Source organism: Balaenoptera physalus, assembly GCF_965194825.1.
Source record: "Balaenoptera physalus genome assembly, chromosome: 8".
NCBI classification, from domain to species: domain Eukaryota; kingdom Metazoa; phylum Chordata; class Mammalia; order Artiodactyla; family Balaenopteridae; genus Balaenoptera; species Balaenoptera physalus.
This window is the reverse complement of record NC_138887.1, coordinates 64,745,782-64,764,397: the sequence shown is the minus strand read 5'-3', so window position 1 is coordinate 64,764,397 and position 18,616 is coordinate 64,745,782.

Below are 18,616 nucleotides of genomic sequence, written 5' to 3'. Positions count from 1 at the left end.
CTGGGACTGCTGGGTCATATGGTAGTTCTATAAGGAACCTCCATACTGTTCTCCATAGTGGCTGTATCAATTTACATTCCCACCACCAACAGTGCAAGAGTGTTCCCTCTTCTCCACACCCTCTCCAGCATTTGTTGTGTGTAGGTTTTCTGATGATGACCATTCTAAACAGTGTGAGGTGATACCTCACTGTAGTTTTGATTTGCATTTCTCTAATAATTAGTGACGTTGAGCATCTTTTCATGTGTTTGTTGGCCAACTGTATGTCTTCTTTGGAGAAATGTCTGCTTAGGTCTTCTGCCCATTTTTTTGATTGGGTTGTTTGTTTTTTTAATATTGAGCTGCGTGAGATGTTTATATATTTTGGATATTAGTCCTTTGTCCATTGATTCGTTTGCAAATAGTTTCTCCCAGTCTGAGGGTTGTCTTTTCGTCTTGTTTATAATTTCCTTTACAGTGCAAAAGCTTTTAAGTTTCATTAGGTCCCATTTGTTTGTTTTTGCTTCCATTTTCATTACTCTAGGAGGCAGGTCAAAAAAGATCTTGCTGTGATTTATGTCAAAGAGTGTTCTTCCTATGTTTTCCTCTAAGAGTTTTATAATGTCTGGTCTTACATTTAGGTATCTAATCCATTTTGAGTTTGTTTTTGTGTTTGGTGTTAGGAAGTGTTCTAATTTCATTCTTTTACATGTAGCTGTCCAGTTTTCCCAGCACCACTTATTGAAGAGACTGTCTTTTCTCCATTGTATATCCTTGCCTCCTTTGTTATAGATTAGTTGGCCATAGGTGCGTGGGTTTATCTCTGGGCTTTCTATCTTGTTCCATTGATCTATATTTCTGTTTTTGTGCCAGTACCATATTGTCTTGATTACTGTAGCTTTGTAGTATAGTCTGAAGTCAGGGAGTCTGATTCCTCCAGCTCCGTTTTTTTTTCCCTCAAGACTGCTTTGGCTATTCGGGGTCTTTTGTGTCTCCATACAAATTTTAAGAATTTTTGTTCTAGTTCGTAAAAAATGCCATTGGTAATTTGATAGGGATTGCATTGAATCTGTAGATTGCTTTGGGTAGTATAGTCATTTTCACAATATTGACTCTTCCAATCCAAGAACATGGTATGTCTCTCCATCTGTTGGTATCATCTTTAATTTCTTTCATCAGTGTCTTATAGTTTTCTGCATACAGGTCTTTTGTCTCCTTAGGTAAGTTTATTCCTAGGTATTTTATTCTTTTTGTTGCAATGGTAAATGGGAGTGTTTACTTAATTTCTCTTTCAGATTTTTGATCATTACTGTATACAAATGCAAGAGATTTCTGTGCATTAATTTTGTATCCTGCAACTTTACCAAATTCATTGATTAGCTCTAGTAGTTTTCCGGTGGCATTTTTAGGGTTCTGTATGTATAGTATCATGTCATCTGCAAACAGTGACAGTGTAACTTCTTCTTTTCCAATTTGTATTCCTTTTATTTCTTTTTCTTCTCTGATTGCCATGGCTAGGACTTCCAAATCTATGTTGAATAATAATGGTGAGAGTGGACATCCTTGTCTTGTTCCCGATCTTAGGGGAAATGCTTTCAGTTTTTCACGATTTAGAATGATGTTTGCTGTGGGTTTGTCATATATGGCCTTTATTATGTTGAGGTAGGTTCCCTCTATGCCCACTTTCTGGAGAGTTTTTATCATAAATGGGTGTTGAATTTTTTCAAAAGCTTTTTCTGCATCTATTGAGATGATCATATGGTTTTTATTCTTCAATTTGTTAATATGGTGTATCACATGGATTGATTTGCATATATTGAAGAATCCTTTCATCCCTGGGATAAATCCCACTTGATCGTGGTGTATGATCCTTTTAATATGTTGTTGGATTCTCTTTGCTAGTATTTTGTTGAGGATTTTTGCATCTATATTCATCAGTGATATTGGTCTGTAATTTTCTTTTTTTGTAGTATCTTTGTCTGGCTTTGGTATCAGGGTGATGGTGGCCTCATAGAATGAGTTTGGGAGTGTTCCTTCCTCTGCAATTTTTTGGAAGAGTTTGAGAAGGATGGGTGTTAGCTCTTCTCTAAATGTTTGATAGAATTCATCTGTGAAGGCTTCTGGTTCTAGACTTTTGTTTGTTGGAAGATTTTTTTTTTTTTTTTTTTTTTAATAATGACTCTTAGGTGCTGCCTTTGGGTTAGGTTTTTTTTTTTTTTTATTAAAGGAATCTTACTTTGTGTGGTCAAAGCTGGCTAAGATTGGACAGATTTATTTATAAGGTTTATTTATTTATTTATTTATTTATTTATTTATTTATTTATTTTGGCTGTGTTGGGTCTTCGTTTCTGTGCGAGGGCTTTCTCCAGTTGTGGCAAGCGGGGGCCACTCTTCATCGCGGTGTGCGGGCCTCTCACTATCGCAGCCTCTCTTGTTGCGGAGCACAGGCTCCAGACGCACAGGCTCAGCAGTTGTGGCTCACGGGCCTAGTTGCTCCGCGGCATGTGGGATCTTCCCAGACCAGGTCTCGAACCCGTGTCCTCTGCATTAGCAGGCAGATTCTCAACCACTGCGCCACCAGGGAAGCCCTGTTGGAAGATTTTTAATCACAGTTTCAATTTCATTAATTGTGATTGGTCTGTTCATGTTTTCTATTTCTTCCTTGCTCAGTCTTGGAAGGTTATACCTTTCTAAGAATTTGTCCATTTTATTGGCATAGAGTTGCTTATAATAATCTCTTACGATGCTTTGTATTTCTGCTGTGTCTGTTGTAACTTCTCCCTTTTCATTTCTAATTTTATTGATTTGAGTTCTCTCCCTCTTTTTCTTGATGAGTCTGGCTAAAGGTTTATCCATTTTGTTTATCTTCTCAAAGAACCACCTTTTAGTTTTATTGATCTTTGATATTGTTTTCTTTGTTTCTATTTCATTTATTTCTGCTCTGATCTTTACGATTTTTTTCCTTCTGCTAACTTTAGGTTTTATTTGTTCTTCTTTCTCTAGTTCCTTTGGGTGCAGGGTTAGATTTTTTATTTGAGATTTTTCTTGTTTCTTGAGGTAGGATTGTATTGCTATAAACTTCCCTCTTAGAACTGTTTTTGCTGCATCCCATTGGTTTTGGATCATCGTGTTTTCATTGTCATTTGTCTCTAGGTATTTTTTTATTTCCTCTTTGATTTCTTCAGTGATCTCTTGGTTATTTAGTAACGTATTGTTTAGCCTCCATGTGGTTTTGTTTTTTACGTTTTTTTCCCCTGTGATTCATTTCTAATCTCATAGCATTGTGGTCAGAAAAGATGCTTGATATGCTTTCAATTTTCTTAAATTTACGGAGGCTTGATTTGTGACCCAAGATGTGATCTATCCTGGAGAATGTTCCATGTGCACTTGAGAAGAAAGTGTAATCTGCTGTTTTTGGATGGAATGTCCTGTAAATATCAATTAAATCTATCTGGTCTATTGTGTCATTTAAAGCTTCTGTTTCCTTACTTATTTTCATTTTCGATGATCTGTCCATTGGTGTAAGTGAGGTGTTAAAGTCCCCCACTATTATTGTGTTACTGTCGATTTCCTCTTTTATAGCTGTTAGCAGTTGCCTTATGTATTGAGGTGCTCCTATGTTGGGTGCATATATATTTATAATTGTTATATCTTCTTCTTGGATTGATCCCTTGATCATTATGTAGTGTCCTTCCTTGTTTCTTGTATCATTCTTTATTTTAAAGTCTATTTTATCTGATATGAGTATAGCTACTCCAGCTTTCTTTTGATTTCCATTTGCATGGAATATCTTTTTCCATCCCCTCACTTTCAGTCCGTATGTGTCCCTAGGTCTGAAGTGGGTCTCTTGTAGACAGCATATATATGGGTCTTGTGTTTCTATCCATTCAGCGAGCCTCTGTCTTTTGGTTGGAACATTTTATCCATTCACATTTAAGGTAATTATTGATATGTATGTTCCTATGACCATTTTCTTAATTGTTTTGGGTTTGTTTTTGTAGGTCCTTTTCTTCTCTTGTGTTTCCCACTTAGAGAAGTTCCTTTAGCATTTGTTGTAGAGCTGGTTAGGTGGTGTTGAATTCTCTTAGCTTTTGCTTGTTTGTAAAGCTTTTGATTTCTCCATCAAATCTGAATGAGATCCTTGCCGGGTAGAGTAATCTTGGTTGTAGTTTCTTCCCTTTTATCACTTTAAATATATTGTGCCATTCCCTTCTGGCTTGTAGAGTTTCTGCTGAGAAATCAACTGTTAACCTTATGGGAGTTCCCTTGTATGTTGTCATTTTTCCCTTGTTGCTTTTAATAATTTTTCTTTGTCTTTAATTTTTGTCAGTTTGATTACTACATGGCTCAGCATGTTTCTTCTTGGGTTTATTCTGCCTGGGACTCTCTACACTTCCTTGACGTTGTTGGCTATTTGCTTTCCCATGTTAGGGAAGTTTTCAACTAGCATCTCTTCAAATATTTTCTCGGGTCCTTTCTCTCTCTATTCTCCTTCTTGGACCCCTATAATGCAAATGTTGGTGTATTTAATGTTGTCCCAGAAGTCTCTTAGGCTGTCTTCATTTCTTTTCATTCTTTTTTCTTTATTCTGTTCTGCGGCAGTGAATTCCACCATTCTGTCTTCTATGTCACTTATCCGTTCCTCTGCCTCATTTATTCTGCTATTGATTCCTTCTAGTATATTTTTCATTTCAGTTATTGTATTGTTCATCACTGTTTGTTTGTTCTTTAATTCTTCTAGATGTTTGTTCTTTAATTCTTCTAGGTCTTTGTTAAACATTTCTTGCATCTTCTTGATCTTTGCCTCCATTCTTTTTCCGAGGTCCTGGATCATCTTCGCTATCATTGTTCTGAATTCTTTTTCTGGAAAGTTGCCTATCTGCACTTCATTTAGTTGTTTTTCTGGGGTTTTATCTTGTTCCTTCATCTGGTACATAGCCCTCTGCCTTTTCATCTTGTGTATCTTTCTTTGAATGTGGTTTTCATTCCACAGGCTGCAGGACTGTAGTTCTTCTTGCTTCTACTGTCTGCCCTCTCGTGGATGAGGCTCTCTACGAGGCCTGTGCAAGCTTGCTGATGGGAAGGACTGGTGGTGGGTAGAGCTGGGTGTTGCTCTGGCGGACAGAGCTCAGTAAAACTTTAATCTGCTTGTCTGCTGTTGTGTGGGGCTGAGTTCCCTCCCTGTTGGTTGTTTGGCCTGAGGCAACCCAACACTGCAGCCTACAGGCTCTTTGGTGGGGTTAATGGTGGACTCTGGGAGAGCTCACACCAAGGAGTACTTCCCAGAACTTCTGCTGCCAGTGTCCTTGTCCCTGTGGTGAGCCACAGCCACCCCTGCCTCTGCAGGAGACCCTCCAACACTAGCTGGTAGGTCTGGTTCAGTCTCTTATGGGGTCACTGCTCCTTCCCCGGGTCCTGATGCACACACTACTTTGTGTGTGCCCTCCAAGAGTAGAGTCTCTGTTTCTCCCAGTGCTGTTGAAGTCTTGCAATCAAATCCCACTAGCCTTCAAAGTCTGATTCTCTGGGAATTCCTCCTTCTGTTGCCAGACCCCCAGGTTGGGAAGCCTGACGTGGGCCTCAGAACCTTCACTCCAGTGGGTGGACTTCTGTGGTATAAGTGTTCTCCAGTTTGTGAGTCACCCACCCAGCAGTTACAGGATTCGATTTTATTGTGATTGCGCCCCTCCTACCATCTCATTGTGGCTTCTCCTTTGTGTTTGGATGTGGGGTATCGTTTTTGGTGAGTTCCAGTGTCTTCATGTCGATGGTTGTTCAGCAGTTAGTTGTGGTGCCGGTGCTCTCGCAGGAGGGAGTGAGCGCACGTCCTTCTACTCCACCACCTTGAACCAATATCCTCTTCTGCCTCTATTTTAAATTAATTTATTTCACCACCACAACAAAGAGGCCCTTTTGTGTCTACATTACTAAATTTCTGTAAATGTGTGTTATGGAGCTGTTATCTTCTGTCTGACCTATAATATTGCAGCATATGGAACAGGAGTTATTAACCTACTTTGTACTATGGACCCTTTGGCAGTATGAGACAGGCTCCTAAATCAGGAACATATATTTAAAAACATAGAGTAAGATACCTAGGATTACAAAGAAAGCCAACTACATTAAAATACTGCTATTAAAATATTAAAAACCACATTTGTAGTGTAGTAATGTATGTATTTTTAAAATAAATATTTTAAATAGCAAGATCTTGTGACAGTTCTAATAACTTCTGTGGTTTTGAGGTAGAAAAGAATGCAAACAATATTTTAAGATACCTGCCAAAAGTTAATATAATATGAAAATAACTATGATTTCTACTGGTGAAAAAGAAATAGATTTGTTACCTACCTTCAAAATTGATGAAAATGCTAAATTTCAGTTAGAAGTTAATGAAAAGAATAATATAGCTTTTTTCCCATCCAAGTTCACGGACCCCTGAATTACATCCATAGACCCTTGAAGAAGAAAGAGAAATAGGAAGAGAAATTTATTTTGTTACAAATAAGATTCAAGAAAATCTTAACTCATCACTACATTGCTCTGTGTATGTGTGTGTGTGTTTTAGATTGAACTTTGATATTTAGTTCATACTCACAAAGTGGTTTGCACAGCCATAGGAAATACTCAGGCTGCTTTGCTTGATCTCTCTGAAACTGAGATTCTGGGAAAGACATAGTACATATTAATATCCACTAAGATGTTTGGTTTTCTCAACTAATTTGTCACGCCATTTTTGTCAACTAACTAGTTACATCACCCAGTTAAAAATTCAACATCAGCAGTTAAAAGAGATGACTGCAAACCCAGGAAATGATCTCTAAACGTATCTTATATTACTGGTTGAAACACACTTTTCAAATCTGCCAATTTCTTACCTCTTTCCTTTTTTAATGCAAACAACTTCTGCACTAAATAAATATTTATTCATTAACTAGTGCAACACCTAGTGCTGCTTGAGGATTTCATAGTCCAAATTCAAGTTTAAAGTCAAGGTGGCCTTGACTGAGGTAAAGAAAAATGTAATGACGAGGAGGAGCTAGTAGACAAGAAACAAAATAAACAAAAATAAGTTCAAACCTTTTCCCAGTGGCCTTTATGAGCACTACTCAAAAGACACAGAAAATGCTGAAATTTGGAATAGATCATGTTTTCCAGACAAAACCTTAGTTCAAATTGTAATATGCTTACAAACAAGCTGATTAACGGAAGAAGTATAATTTTGTTGTATGAGGTCCCTCTGAATTACGTGTTTTATTGAGAATATTTTGAAGGATATCTCTGTAGGGTCAGGATTAGAAGCTGCAAGTGACATTAAGAGGTAAATAAAATTTTGGTTTGTTTTGCTTTTGTTGCCCTTCCTCCCTATGTGCATAAATACAAAATTAATCAATAAAGTACTTTTGAGAATGTGACTTAACAAGAGCATTGGGTAGGATTTCATGGCTAAACATATCAACCTCTCCAGTTTGTCCTTTGACCTTTATAATTTCATTCCTTTGGATCCTGAAGTATTTTTAAAAACATTACCATTTTTCAGATTTTTAAGTGTCTCTGGGAAGCATAAGTCTGAACACCTATTGTTAGTTATCATATAACTAGTAGAGGGTTAATTGATAGATAACTGACAGATTCTAGGATCCTGAGATAGCAAAGAAGTATCTGATAGGAAAGATACAGGGTGTGTATTCAGATGACTTGGACCAAATTCTTGGCTGCACTACTTTCTCTGAGCATTGGTTTACAAGTCTTTGAAAAGGTATTGATTATAAAGTCTGCCCGTCATATGTCATAAGGATATTATATAAAACTGCACTGAAATTAATAAATGCTACTTGCTCTTTAGTGCTTTGTGTGGGTCAAAGAGACAGGAAGGCAAATAAACGGTGAGTGAAAAACAATATTAATTTTTGATGATTTTGCCCAAGAAGGGTCGGCAGGGCCCTTTTTGGGGCTCAAAAGTACAAGAGAAATTTAAAATACAGTTTTTATAGGAAGTTTACACCTGGAATGTATCATCTTTATTTTATCCATCCATCTAACCAAACTTCAGCAAATATTACCAAGCACCTATCCCATGCCAGGTGTCTAAAGAGCAGAGACTCAGGAAAAAACTGTCATACACCTACCCCCCTAGTCTAGTTGTAGACGTCCCAGAGTTATGGATTTTATTATCTTCATTCATCGACTTTTCCTCCATTCAACACTTTCAAACCACTGTTTCCCAAAATGTTCAGGCCCTGAATGAAGAGATCCTTCTCTGTCAAAAAAACCTAAGGTTCCCTCAAGCCATGGAAGAGGTAATTTTTGTGAAAGAACCTAGAAAATTATCTGACCAATTGTAAATTCTTAACACATGCATGCAAGTATTTATCATTTATTTATTTGGTGGGAGTGGCATGGAAAGTAGCATGAGTATCTGATATCTGGAGGGATATATGGCAGAGTGGTAGTAGGTATCCAGATTGAGAAATCATTAAAAACAAGCAATTGATCATTTTTTTAAAAAATTAATTAATTTATTTTTTATATTCATTTTTGGCTGTGTTGGGTCTTCGTTTCTGTGCGAGGGCTTTCTCTAGTTGTGGCAAGTGGGGGCCACTCTTCATTGCGGTGCGCGGGCCTCTCACCATCGCGGCCTCTCTTGTTGCGGAGCACAGGCTCCAGACGCGCAGGCTCAGTAGTTGTGGCTCACGGGCCCAGTTGCTCCGCGGCATGTGGAGTCTTCCCAGACAGGGCTCGAACCCGTGTCCCCTGCACTGGCAGGTTCTCAACCACTGCGCCACCAGGGAAGCCCCGCAATTGATCATTTTTATTTCAATGTCTCTTAAGGTGCCTACACAAAGGTTACAATAAAATTATCAAAATTAAATTAATTTTAATTATAGGAAAAATATCCAGTCCATACCACACATTGATCTTAGATGACTCTTCAAAACCAAATGTGTGAGCACAATGCATTACAATGTTATGCAGTTTGAAGAACACTATTTTAGCATTTTCTTCTTTGTCTGTCCTTTCACTTCTCATTACCTTCACCTAGTCACAAACTCCATTTGAAAAGGTGACACAAAATGTTAATAAAGCAACATAATCAGTGGAATATTTTTTGTCTGCCTTTTGCATAATCAGAAATATTAGAAAGAGAACTACAGTAGGAATCAGGCAATTTCTGTGAGCTTGAGCAAGTCACTTAACCCCTCTAAATATCTGTAAAAATGACAGTACGTTTAACTTGCTTACCTACCCCATGAGGTTGTTGTGAAAATCAAATAAAATTATTCACAAGAAGGCTCTTTTTTTATCAAAAAGTGCCATACAGGTGTTGGATATGATTTTATTGTTAGTTTGATTGGTATCATCTGTGCTCAGTCTGATATTTTGTTCAATGTGTATCTTCGTCATTGTACCCCTTTTAACAGCTACTCCATGGAATAGAAATAGATCTCCTTTTATTGATCGTTATATCTAACTGTCTAGTGGAAATGTAGTGCCATGTATGCTGGAGCCACCTCCGTCATGCCTGGGACAGAGTGGTGTAACCTTGTTATAAAGAGTGTCACTGTTCACAGATTACCTGAGGATCCAGCCCTGTCTTCTGTCTGCAGGATGATTTATAGCGCCTGCTATAATGGGAGATTATAATGCTGCAATCAGAGAACAGAGCTCCCACTTGCATTACAGAATAGGCCATACATAATTCTGTTCACAGTATGTACCATCTTCCCTTAATGGTCTGAATAATGTAGTAGCCGAACAACAGAAGAAAGTAATTTGGGAAATAAAACTAACCTGTTAGTAAGTGATGCATAACACTGATAATTTCCAAACTATTCTTTGTTCTCATTACATTTTTATCTTTCTAGGAGAGAAATTAACAGCAGTAATACCTTATGTATGCAAGCTATATTGCACCCTATAAAGAGTTTTTTATGAAATATACTTTAATCCCTAACACCTCTTAATAAAGTGGGAAGAGCATGGTCTCATTTTAATCTTATAGAAAGGGAGATAAGTTTAAAAAATAGGTTAAAAACCTTGCTCAAGATTATATACCTCATTAGTAGTAATGGTGAATCAAACTCAGGCCTTTGATTCTGTGTTTCTGTTTTTATATTTCCCCAGCCGACATGCTCTAAAAGTTTATACAACACTGTGAACATTCTGGATGGTCATTAACTATACATCAGAGAGTTCTGATTTGAAATAGCCTTTCTCCACCAGTGGTACAATTCTGAGCAAATTAAAAGCAAAGTAAACACAATATCGCACAAAAATAAAAACATCACCATAATTATTTTAAAAAATATTCTGTCAAAAGGTAAAATTCCTGATTTTCTAGTTGGATATGTATCAGTTCATTGAGTAAAGTATCAAAGTTATCATCTGTTTCAGTTATTGTTTAATTACTCCTGTTCTGCAGGTGGTACAAAATGTACTTATTTTATTTTAAGAGGGAGACTTGCAGAAGATTAACACTGACCCCAAAGTACATTCTTCGTTTCCCCAGTGATAAAAAAGCCTCAGCCCTAAGGACAGGTCTGCCAGCTGAAGTAGCCAATTCAGCAAAAGGAGGAGGATTTTGCCTTCCAGTTTAGAGTCTTTATTATAGGTACCACTAAGGCAATCCCATTCATATTTATCTGTGAACTCTGTCCTTCCTTACGTGAGAGGGCAAAGCAGAGACACTGCTTTTATGACATCAGCGAAGTCTTTGCTAATGGCTATGCCCCATGCTTATGTAATATAAAGCAGTGCTAACGCTAGGGACATGGCAGAGAGGGTTGCTTTAAAAATTGTAAAAGAAGTTTATGTGGAAAGGGTATTCTACTCATCAAGATACATTGTCCTTATTTTCACATTATGCTGCCTTTACACAGCATAAGTAAGATGGAGATTTGACAATTATCTAGCTAATGTGATCAATGTTAATGGATAATCTGGTCAATTTGGCTTTTAAAAGTAGATTCTTAGCAAAAAGAAGTGAAATGCCAAGAGAGCTCTTAAATGAATTTTCTTTAATTTTTAAGGTAAATTGCAGTTCCTGATTTTATTTTCCAGTTACCACATGATGATTTCAATAGCATAGTTGCAATAATAACAGTTTATTCTTAAGGAGTCCCTTGCATTCAATTAGTTCAAAGTAGATTTGGTTATACGTAGGTTATCAGTTTCCATCCTGCCTCATGAAATGAATATGAGCTGCAAACATTGGTAACTCTGATTCTTTTATTATCCTTATTCTTCTCTGAATTCTAGTTGTAGTTATTTCTGATTTCTTTGAGAAATTTCATTTATTCGGTGTGTATGTGTGTGTGTATGCATATACACTGACAATTCTTCATACATTTAAAAGCATAAAATTTTTCATTCTTCTTACTCTCAGCTAGACTATCTTCTTTCACTGTTGACTATATTGCTTATTTTTGTCAAAATGTTCACTCACTCATTTAAGTGAATATTTATTAGACACATGCTAATTTTATGCAAAGCCCTGAACTAGGTTTTTGTTTGACTCACATGAAATTGCCAACGTACAACCACTTTGACCTATAAAAACTTCAGTCTCATATGGTTCAGTCTGATATATAAGAGATTACATGAGTATTAGGGAAAAAAGGCTAGCGTGAAGAGAGGGACGTTTTTTTGGACGTAGTGACATTTAGAATTTGGCTTGGCATTATTAGATTTCAAGAGAGGTACAGTAAGGGCTCTGTTCCAGAACATAAATGGGATGTACAAGAGTATAGAAGTAGAAAAGTATACAATGTGTCAGAGACTGGCAAGTTGTTGGGTTGGCCTGATGCCTGAGTAGAGTGAGATACAAGCCTGAAAAGACAGCCTAGAGGAAGTTCATGTGGGGCTTACACAACAACTGGTTAAGGGGGCTGGGCTTTTTCTGTTGAGAAATGTGAACTCATGGAAGGATTCTTATAAAGGGCATTAAATAATGGAGGCAATGCCCAGAATGGACCAGAGGTGGAAGATCACAGAGCGGGAGCCCAGGAGAAAGGTAGTAATGGCTCAGATGAGAGTCGACTAAGTTGGGAGAGGTCAATCCTGTGAAAGAACTGTCAGGCACTGATTACACAGGATGGACAAAAATCAACTGTGACTTTACATATTGAGAATGATGCATGGGAAAATAGTGCTGTTTCACAGATGACTATGGCAGAAGGAGGAACTGGTTCCTGAGAAAGATTCTGACTTCTTTTCAGAAGAGAAAAGATAGAGGTGCAGGCAGATACATCCACATGGAAAGGGCTAACTCAGAGTGGAAGTCAGGAATGTAACATGGGAGAAGAAAATTCAACCCATACCAATGGATGTCACCAAACCAAGGGAGGAAACATACAAATAGAAGAGAATGCCAAAGACGGAAACCTGGATAATAACAACTTGGCAGGGTGAAAGGAGAGCTAGAGGGTACAGAAGACATGAGGGAGACTTCCATTTCTGGGGCTAAGGCAGATCAATTTGTTGGGACTAATACCTCACTGAACTAGTGGTCTATATCAAATATAAAGAACTCCCACAACTGAAAATTCTGGATCCAATAATAATCTTTTAAAATCTTAAAGACATTAAAAGCTGATAATAAAATAAAGAATTATGAGGCCTATGAGGAAAATGGGGGCCCAGAGATTCAGTGCCATTGCTTTCAGGGCCTTTGCCAGTTTCTGCAAACTTGAACTTTGATTTTTGACATCAAGTCCCAGGGCTTGCTCAATGGGGAGAGTCAAATAGGATCCCTCCCCACATTAAGCTGAGATTCTAAAGGGCCAGATCATTGTAGAAACGGTAACAATAGGTAAACTCATATACCATGACCACCCAAAATAACCCCAGGTGTCTGTATTGGTGGTACCTACCTGCCAGAGGGGAATAAAATCTTTCCCTTAGAAGTTATGTTTACAAAGTGGTCTTTGTGCCGATTTGCAGTCTGCATTCACATCATTTAAGTAGTTCAAAAAATATCAAGCTGTGAATTTAATTTAATTTTAATCTAAATTGGTCTTAGGCTAGTAATGCCTCTAGGATCCTGACAGAAGTATAAATGAAAATGCTTTCTGAAAGAAGGTACCTTCATTGAAGGCCTCAAAGATTCTCCACAAATAATGTTTCAAAGATAATATGCAGCCCACAGTCTAAAATCACAAAACATATAAGAAAACAAGTTATTATCCATGAGAAAAAGTAAAAAAAATAGCAGAAACAGAAACTTAAGACAGCAAATGAGAATTATTAGCAAATAATTTACAATAATTAGGTTGTGGAAGTTTAAATAAATAAAGGAAAAGTTGGTAAATACCTGCAGGGAATAGGAAACTAAAAAATTAGCATAGCAGATTTTTAAGAGAATCAAATATAACTTTTAGAAATAGAAATTGCAATAACAATTATTAACAGCTAAATGGACAAACTCTTAAAACTCAACTACAAACAACACAAAAAGATCTGAATAGAAACCTCACCAAAGAAGATATACAAGTGCTAAATAAACATATGAAAAGATGCTCAACACCATATGTTATTAAGGAATTACAAATTAAAACAACAACGAGATACTACTATATACCTATTAGAATGGACAATCCCAATCTAACAATACTAAATGCTGGCTGGCTAGGATGTGGAGCAACAGGAACTCTCATATATTGCTGGTGGGAATGCAACATAATACAGCCACTCTGAAGACAGTTTGACAGTTTCTTACAAAGCTAAACATAGTCTTACCATACAGTCCAGCAACTGCACTCCTAGGTATTTCCCTAAATGGGTTGAAAACTTATGTCCACACAAAACCTGTATGCAAATGTTTATAGCAGCTTTATCTATAATTGCCAAAACTTGGAAGTGAACAAGTTGTCCTTCAGTAGGTGAACAGATAAAATGTGTACTTCCATACAATGGAATATTATTCAAGGTTAAAAAGAAATGAGCTTTTATGTAGTGAAAAGATATGAAAGAATTTTAAATGCTTATTGCAAAGTGAAGGAAGTAAGTCTGAAATATGATATTTAGGAGAAGGCAAAGTTGTAGAGACAGAAAAAAAATCAGTGATTGCCAGGGGCTCAAGGGTTGGGGGTGAGGAGGAGGGATAAATAGGTGGAGCATAGGGGATTTGGGGGCAGTGAAACTATTACTATACTACTGTAATGGAAGATACGTGACATTATGCACTTGTCAAAACTCATAGAACTGCAAGACATGAAGGGTGAGTCCTAACATGAACTACGGACATAATCACTCAAAGTTCATAGTTTACATTAGGGTCACTTTTGGTGTGAACCCTAATGTAAACTATGGATTTTGACAAATGTATAATGACATGTATTCACCATTATAGAATCATACAGAGTAGTTTCATTGCCCTAAAATTCTTCTGTGCTATACCTATTCATTCCTCCCTCCCTGCTAACCCCTGGTAACCTCTGATCCTTTCACTGTCTCTATAGTTTTTTCTTTTCCAGAATGCCATATAGTTGGAATTGTATAGTACAGAGCCTTTACAGATTGGCTTCTTTCACTTAGTAATATGCATTTAAGTTTCTTCCATATCTTTTCACAGCATAAAACTCATTTCTTTTTGATGCTGAATAATATTCCATTGTCTGAATGTATCAGCATGTATTGATCCATTTACCTACTGAAGGACATCTTAGTTGCTTCCATGTCTTGGCAATTACAAATAGATCTACTATAAACATTCATGTGCAGGTTTTTGTGTGGACGTAAGTTTTCAATTCATTTAGGTAAATATTAAGAAGCATGATTGCTGGATCGTATAGTAAGAGTATGTTTAGTTTTGTAAGAAACTGACAAACTGTCTTCCAAGTGTCTGTCATTTCCCACAAGCAATAAATGAGGTTTCTATTGCTCCACATCCTAGCCAGCATTTTGGGGGTTTTTTGTGTGTTTTGGATTTTGGCCATTCTAATAGGTGTGCAGTAGTATCTCACTGTGGTTTTAATTTGCAATTCTCTCATGACATAGGCTGTGGAGCATCTTTTTATATATGTATTTGCTATCTGAATATCTTCTTTGGTGAAGTTTCTGTTCAGGTTGTTTGCCCATTTTAAAATCAGGTTGTCTTCTTATTGTTGAATTTTAAGGGTTCTTTATATATTTTGGATAAGTCAGATATGTGTTTTGCAAATATTTTCTCCCAGACTATGGATTGCCTTTTCATTTTCTTGACATTGTCTTTTGCAGAAAAGTGTCTTTTTCATTCATTTTAATGAAGTCCAACTTATCAATTCTCTCTGTCATGGATTCTACCTTTGGTGTTGTATCTAAAAGAACATCACCATACCCAAGGTCATCTAGGTTCTCTCTTCTGTTACCTTCTGGGAGTTTCTAACATCCTTTTTATTGGAGTTTAATTGGGATAAGAAAGAGAGAACAGATTAGAGACAATTTGGGAGTGTGGGGGGGAATGGCTAAGAGTTTTTCAAAAACGAAGGTGGGGAAAAAAGGTACTGGAGGAATAGAACCATTGACTATGCACCCACTAAAAATTACATCTGTGCAGGAATTAGGGGTGGAAAATGAGGAGCTAAATTGTAGAGACTGTTTTTCTCTTTTCCTATTGCTTACTGATAATGAAAGAGTTTTAAAGGCTGGTCAGAGATCCATTCACTTTCTTTGAGGATGTTGAGAGAAACTCCAGGGGAAAGAAAAAGGCAGGTTAATCCAGTCTAATCTCTTTGTCAACTGGACCTCCAGATAAATAGACTAATAATATTTGCTAAAGGGAAGGGTTCTTATCATAGAAAGCCTTAGCACAATGTCCTTGCTAAGGACTACTTAGTAAATAAAACTAGAATCTATAGATCTACGATGCATGGTTGGTTCCCTGAAGAATCTCACATAACGTATACAACTCTCTGGAGTATAAAATGAAGATATTTCATAACTTAAGCACTCCTCATACTGTGTGAGGTAAACCTGCAAAACCTTATCTGAAACTTCATCTATTATTCTGGGTCAGAGAGAACATGTCTGATGTGGGGTAAAAGGACCCATGGAGCCACCTTTGATGTCCCAGCCTTCTGTCTGCTTTGTCCATGCCTCTTGATTGCCCATATCCTGCAGTTATTAGTAAAGTTTGTTACTGCATAAGCATTCTTCAAGTGAGTCTGATTTGACAACGTGATCTTGTATATTAGCCCACTCATATCAATAAAATCAATAAAAAATCAATAAAAAGAGTTTAAAAATTAAATGCATGGTGCCGTAGAATGCTTTATTCATTGAGCCATGTGAGTAGACTCAGGTGAAATGAAATAGGCAGCAAATTATTAGCCCTTAGAAATTATTTTGCAACATTCTAGGATCTGTGAATATCTGTGTTAACTCTGTTATAAATCAGTATATATGATATAACAACTTAAGAAAATACCCTAGAAAAAGATTGTAAGAACATATGCCAAAATATTATTAGTAGTTATCTATGGGTAGTGCCATATGCTGTAGTACTCACTTTTTTCTTTATTTTCCCAAAATATTTGATAATTGCAAGCATATTTCTTGTTATAAATCATAAAAGGTAAACTTTTAAAACTATAATCAATCTTGTATGATGCAAATTTATTGCAACTATATTACCAAGATACCCAGCAAAAAGACTGAACAGAAATACAGCATATGTTACCTAAGATTTTCTTGAAATTGTTGGGATTTGAATGATTTGTTCATATTTTTCAGTGTTTCTAAAATTTCTATAATGAGGATGAATTATCTTTGTCATCAAAAAAAGCTAATTTTTGATGGGAGTGTGCATTATGAAATAGATTTGAACAGAGTATTTCTCCCTTTGTTCTGCCCCTTTTCAACCCAATTATACCTATAAAATAACAGTTAATGTTTAATAGGCATAGAAAAAGTTCAAAGCTTATAGATTTCAGCATTAATAATGAATTACCTCAAAGCCACCAATTTCCTTTTGTTCCTATCAGATTCTCTAAAAATGCTGTTGATTCTATAATCCTATGTATAGTTATTTAATCCTACATATACATATTTTATTTTGGCTATTTGCAATGATGAAGAAATTAGTCTCAGAATTTAAAAACATATCTTCTTCATCGCCATCTTAACAATTAGCTTTTTATATGTTTTCTTTAACCACTGTGGTCAGTATTGAAGAAATGTGACATTTCTGGTTTCCATCTCTAAAAATATAAGGCAGAGTCTCCTCTCTTTCCTCTTCCATCATGTTCATAGCACCACAGAAACTTCCTGAGAATAGTTAGTCCTCTGCTTATTTTTGTTTTCTTGCATAGCAGTTTCAGAGAAATGGCCCAGGAATGAGCTAAAATGTTCAGTCTAGTGCCAGAGCAAAAAGCATAGACTCAAGCACATGGAATCATACAGCTTTGCTCAGTTCCATGGATACAGACTAACCTTAGCTTGCATCTGCTTAAAAAGACAATGGAAGTACATAAATCCATCACTAATCTTTCACTCATTTATTAATTCATTTATTCAATCAATAATCAATAATTATTGATTATTCAATCAATAATCCCTAGCAACAAGTATGGGGGCAGGATTCAGGGTCTGGATAACGGTGAGCAAGACCAACACAGCCCCTGATATTACCGAATCTTACATTTTAGTGGGAGAGGAGGAAATTAGATGAAGGTAGTCAAAAGGTACAAACTTCCAGTTATAAGATAAGTAAGTACTAGGGATATAATGTACGACATGATAAACATAATTAGGACTGTTGTACGTTATGTGTGAAAGCTGTTAAGAGAGTAAATCCTAAGAGTTCTCATCACAAGGAAAAAATATTTTTCTATTTCTTTAATGTTGTATCTGTATGAGATGATGGATGTTCATTAAACCTATTGTGCTCATCATTTCATGATGCATGTAAGACAAATCATTATGTTGCACACCTTAAACTTATACAGTGATATGTGCCAATTATAGCTCAATAAAACTAGAAAAAATAAAAGAAAATAATAAAAAAGTAACAATCACAAAATTAAGGATGCATTTATAACCTGTGATGATGACTACAAAGGGTCTTACGGGAAAACAGTACAGGAGAACCTGATGTAATCTGGAAAGTCCAGAAGGGCTTCTTTGGAAATGACATTTAACTGAGGCTGGCGGTATGAGTAGGAGCAGAGAGAATGTCTGAGTCAGAGGGAAGATGGGAGAAAGCCCTGAGAAAGGAAACGGTGTGGAGTGTTGGAGGGACCGTGGAAAGCCAGAGTAGTTGAACCAAGTAAGTAAAGGAGCCTGGAATGGAGGAGAGTCCAAGTGTCCAGGAACTCATAGATGCTGGAATTTTAATCCAAGATCAGTGAAAATTCACTCAAGGATGTTGATCACGGGAATAACCCTCCTGGAGAAATAAATAAAAATGAATGCCATCTTCATGTCCAAAGTAGCCTTATTGTCAGGGTTGGAAACACTAGGTTCCATCTCTTTGAGGACGTAACTGTATGTGGTCTATACAAACATCAGACATAAAGTTTGAGTCTATGGAATCAAGTACTTTTTATAATATGGTGGTTAAGACTTCAGGCTTTGAAATCAGACTGTCCTGCATCTGCCACTTCCTAAATGCATGAGTCTAGGTGAGCTTCTAAACGTGTACAATGGGAATAATAATTTG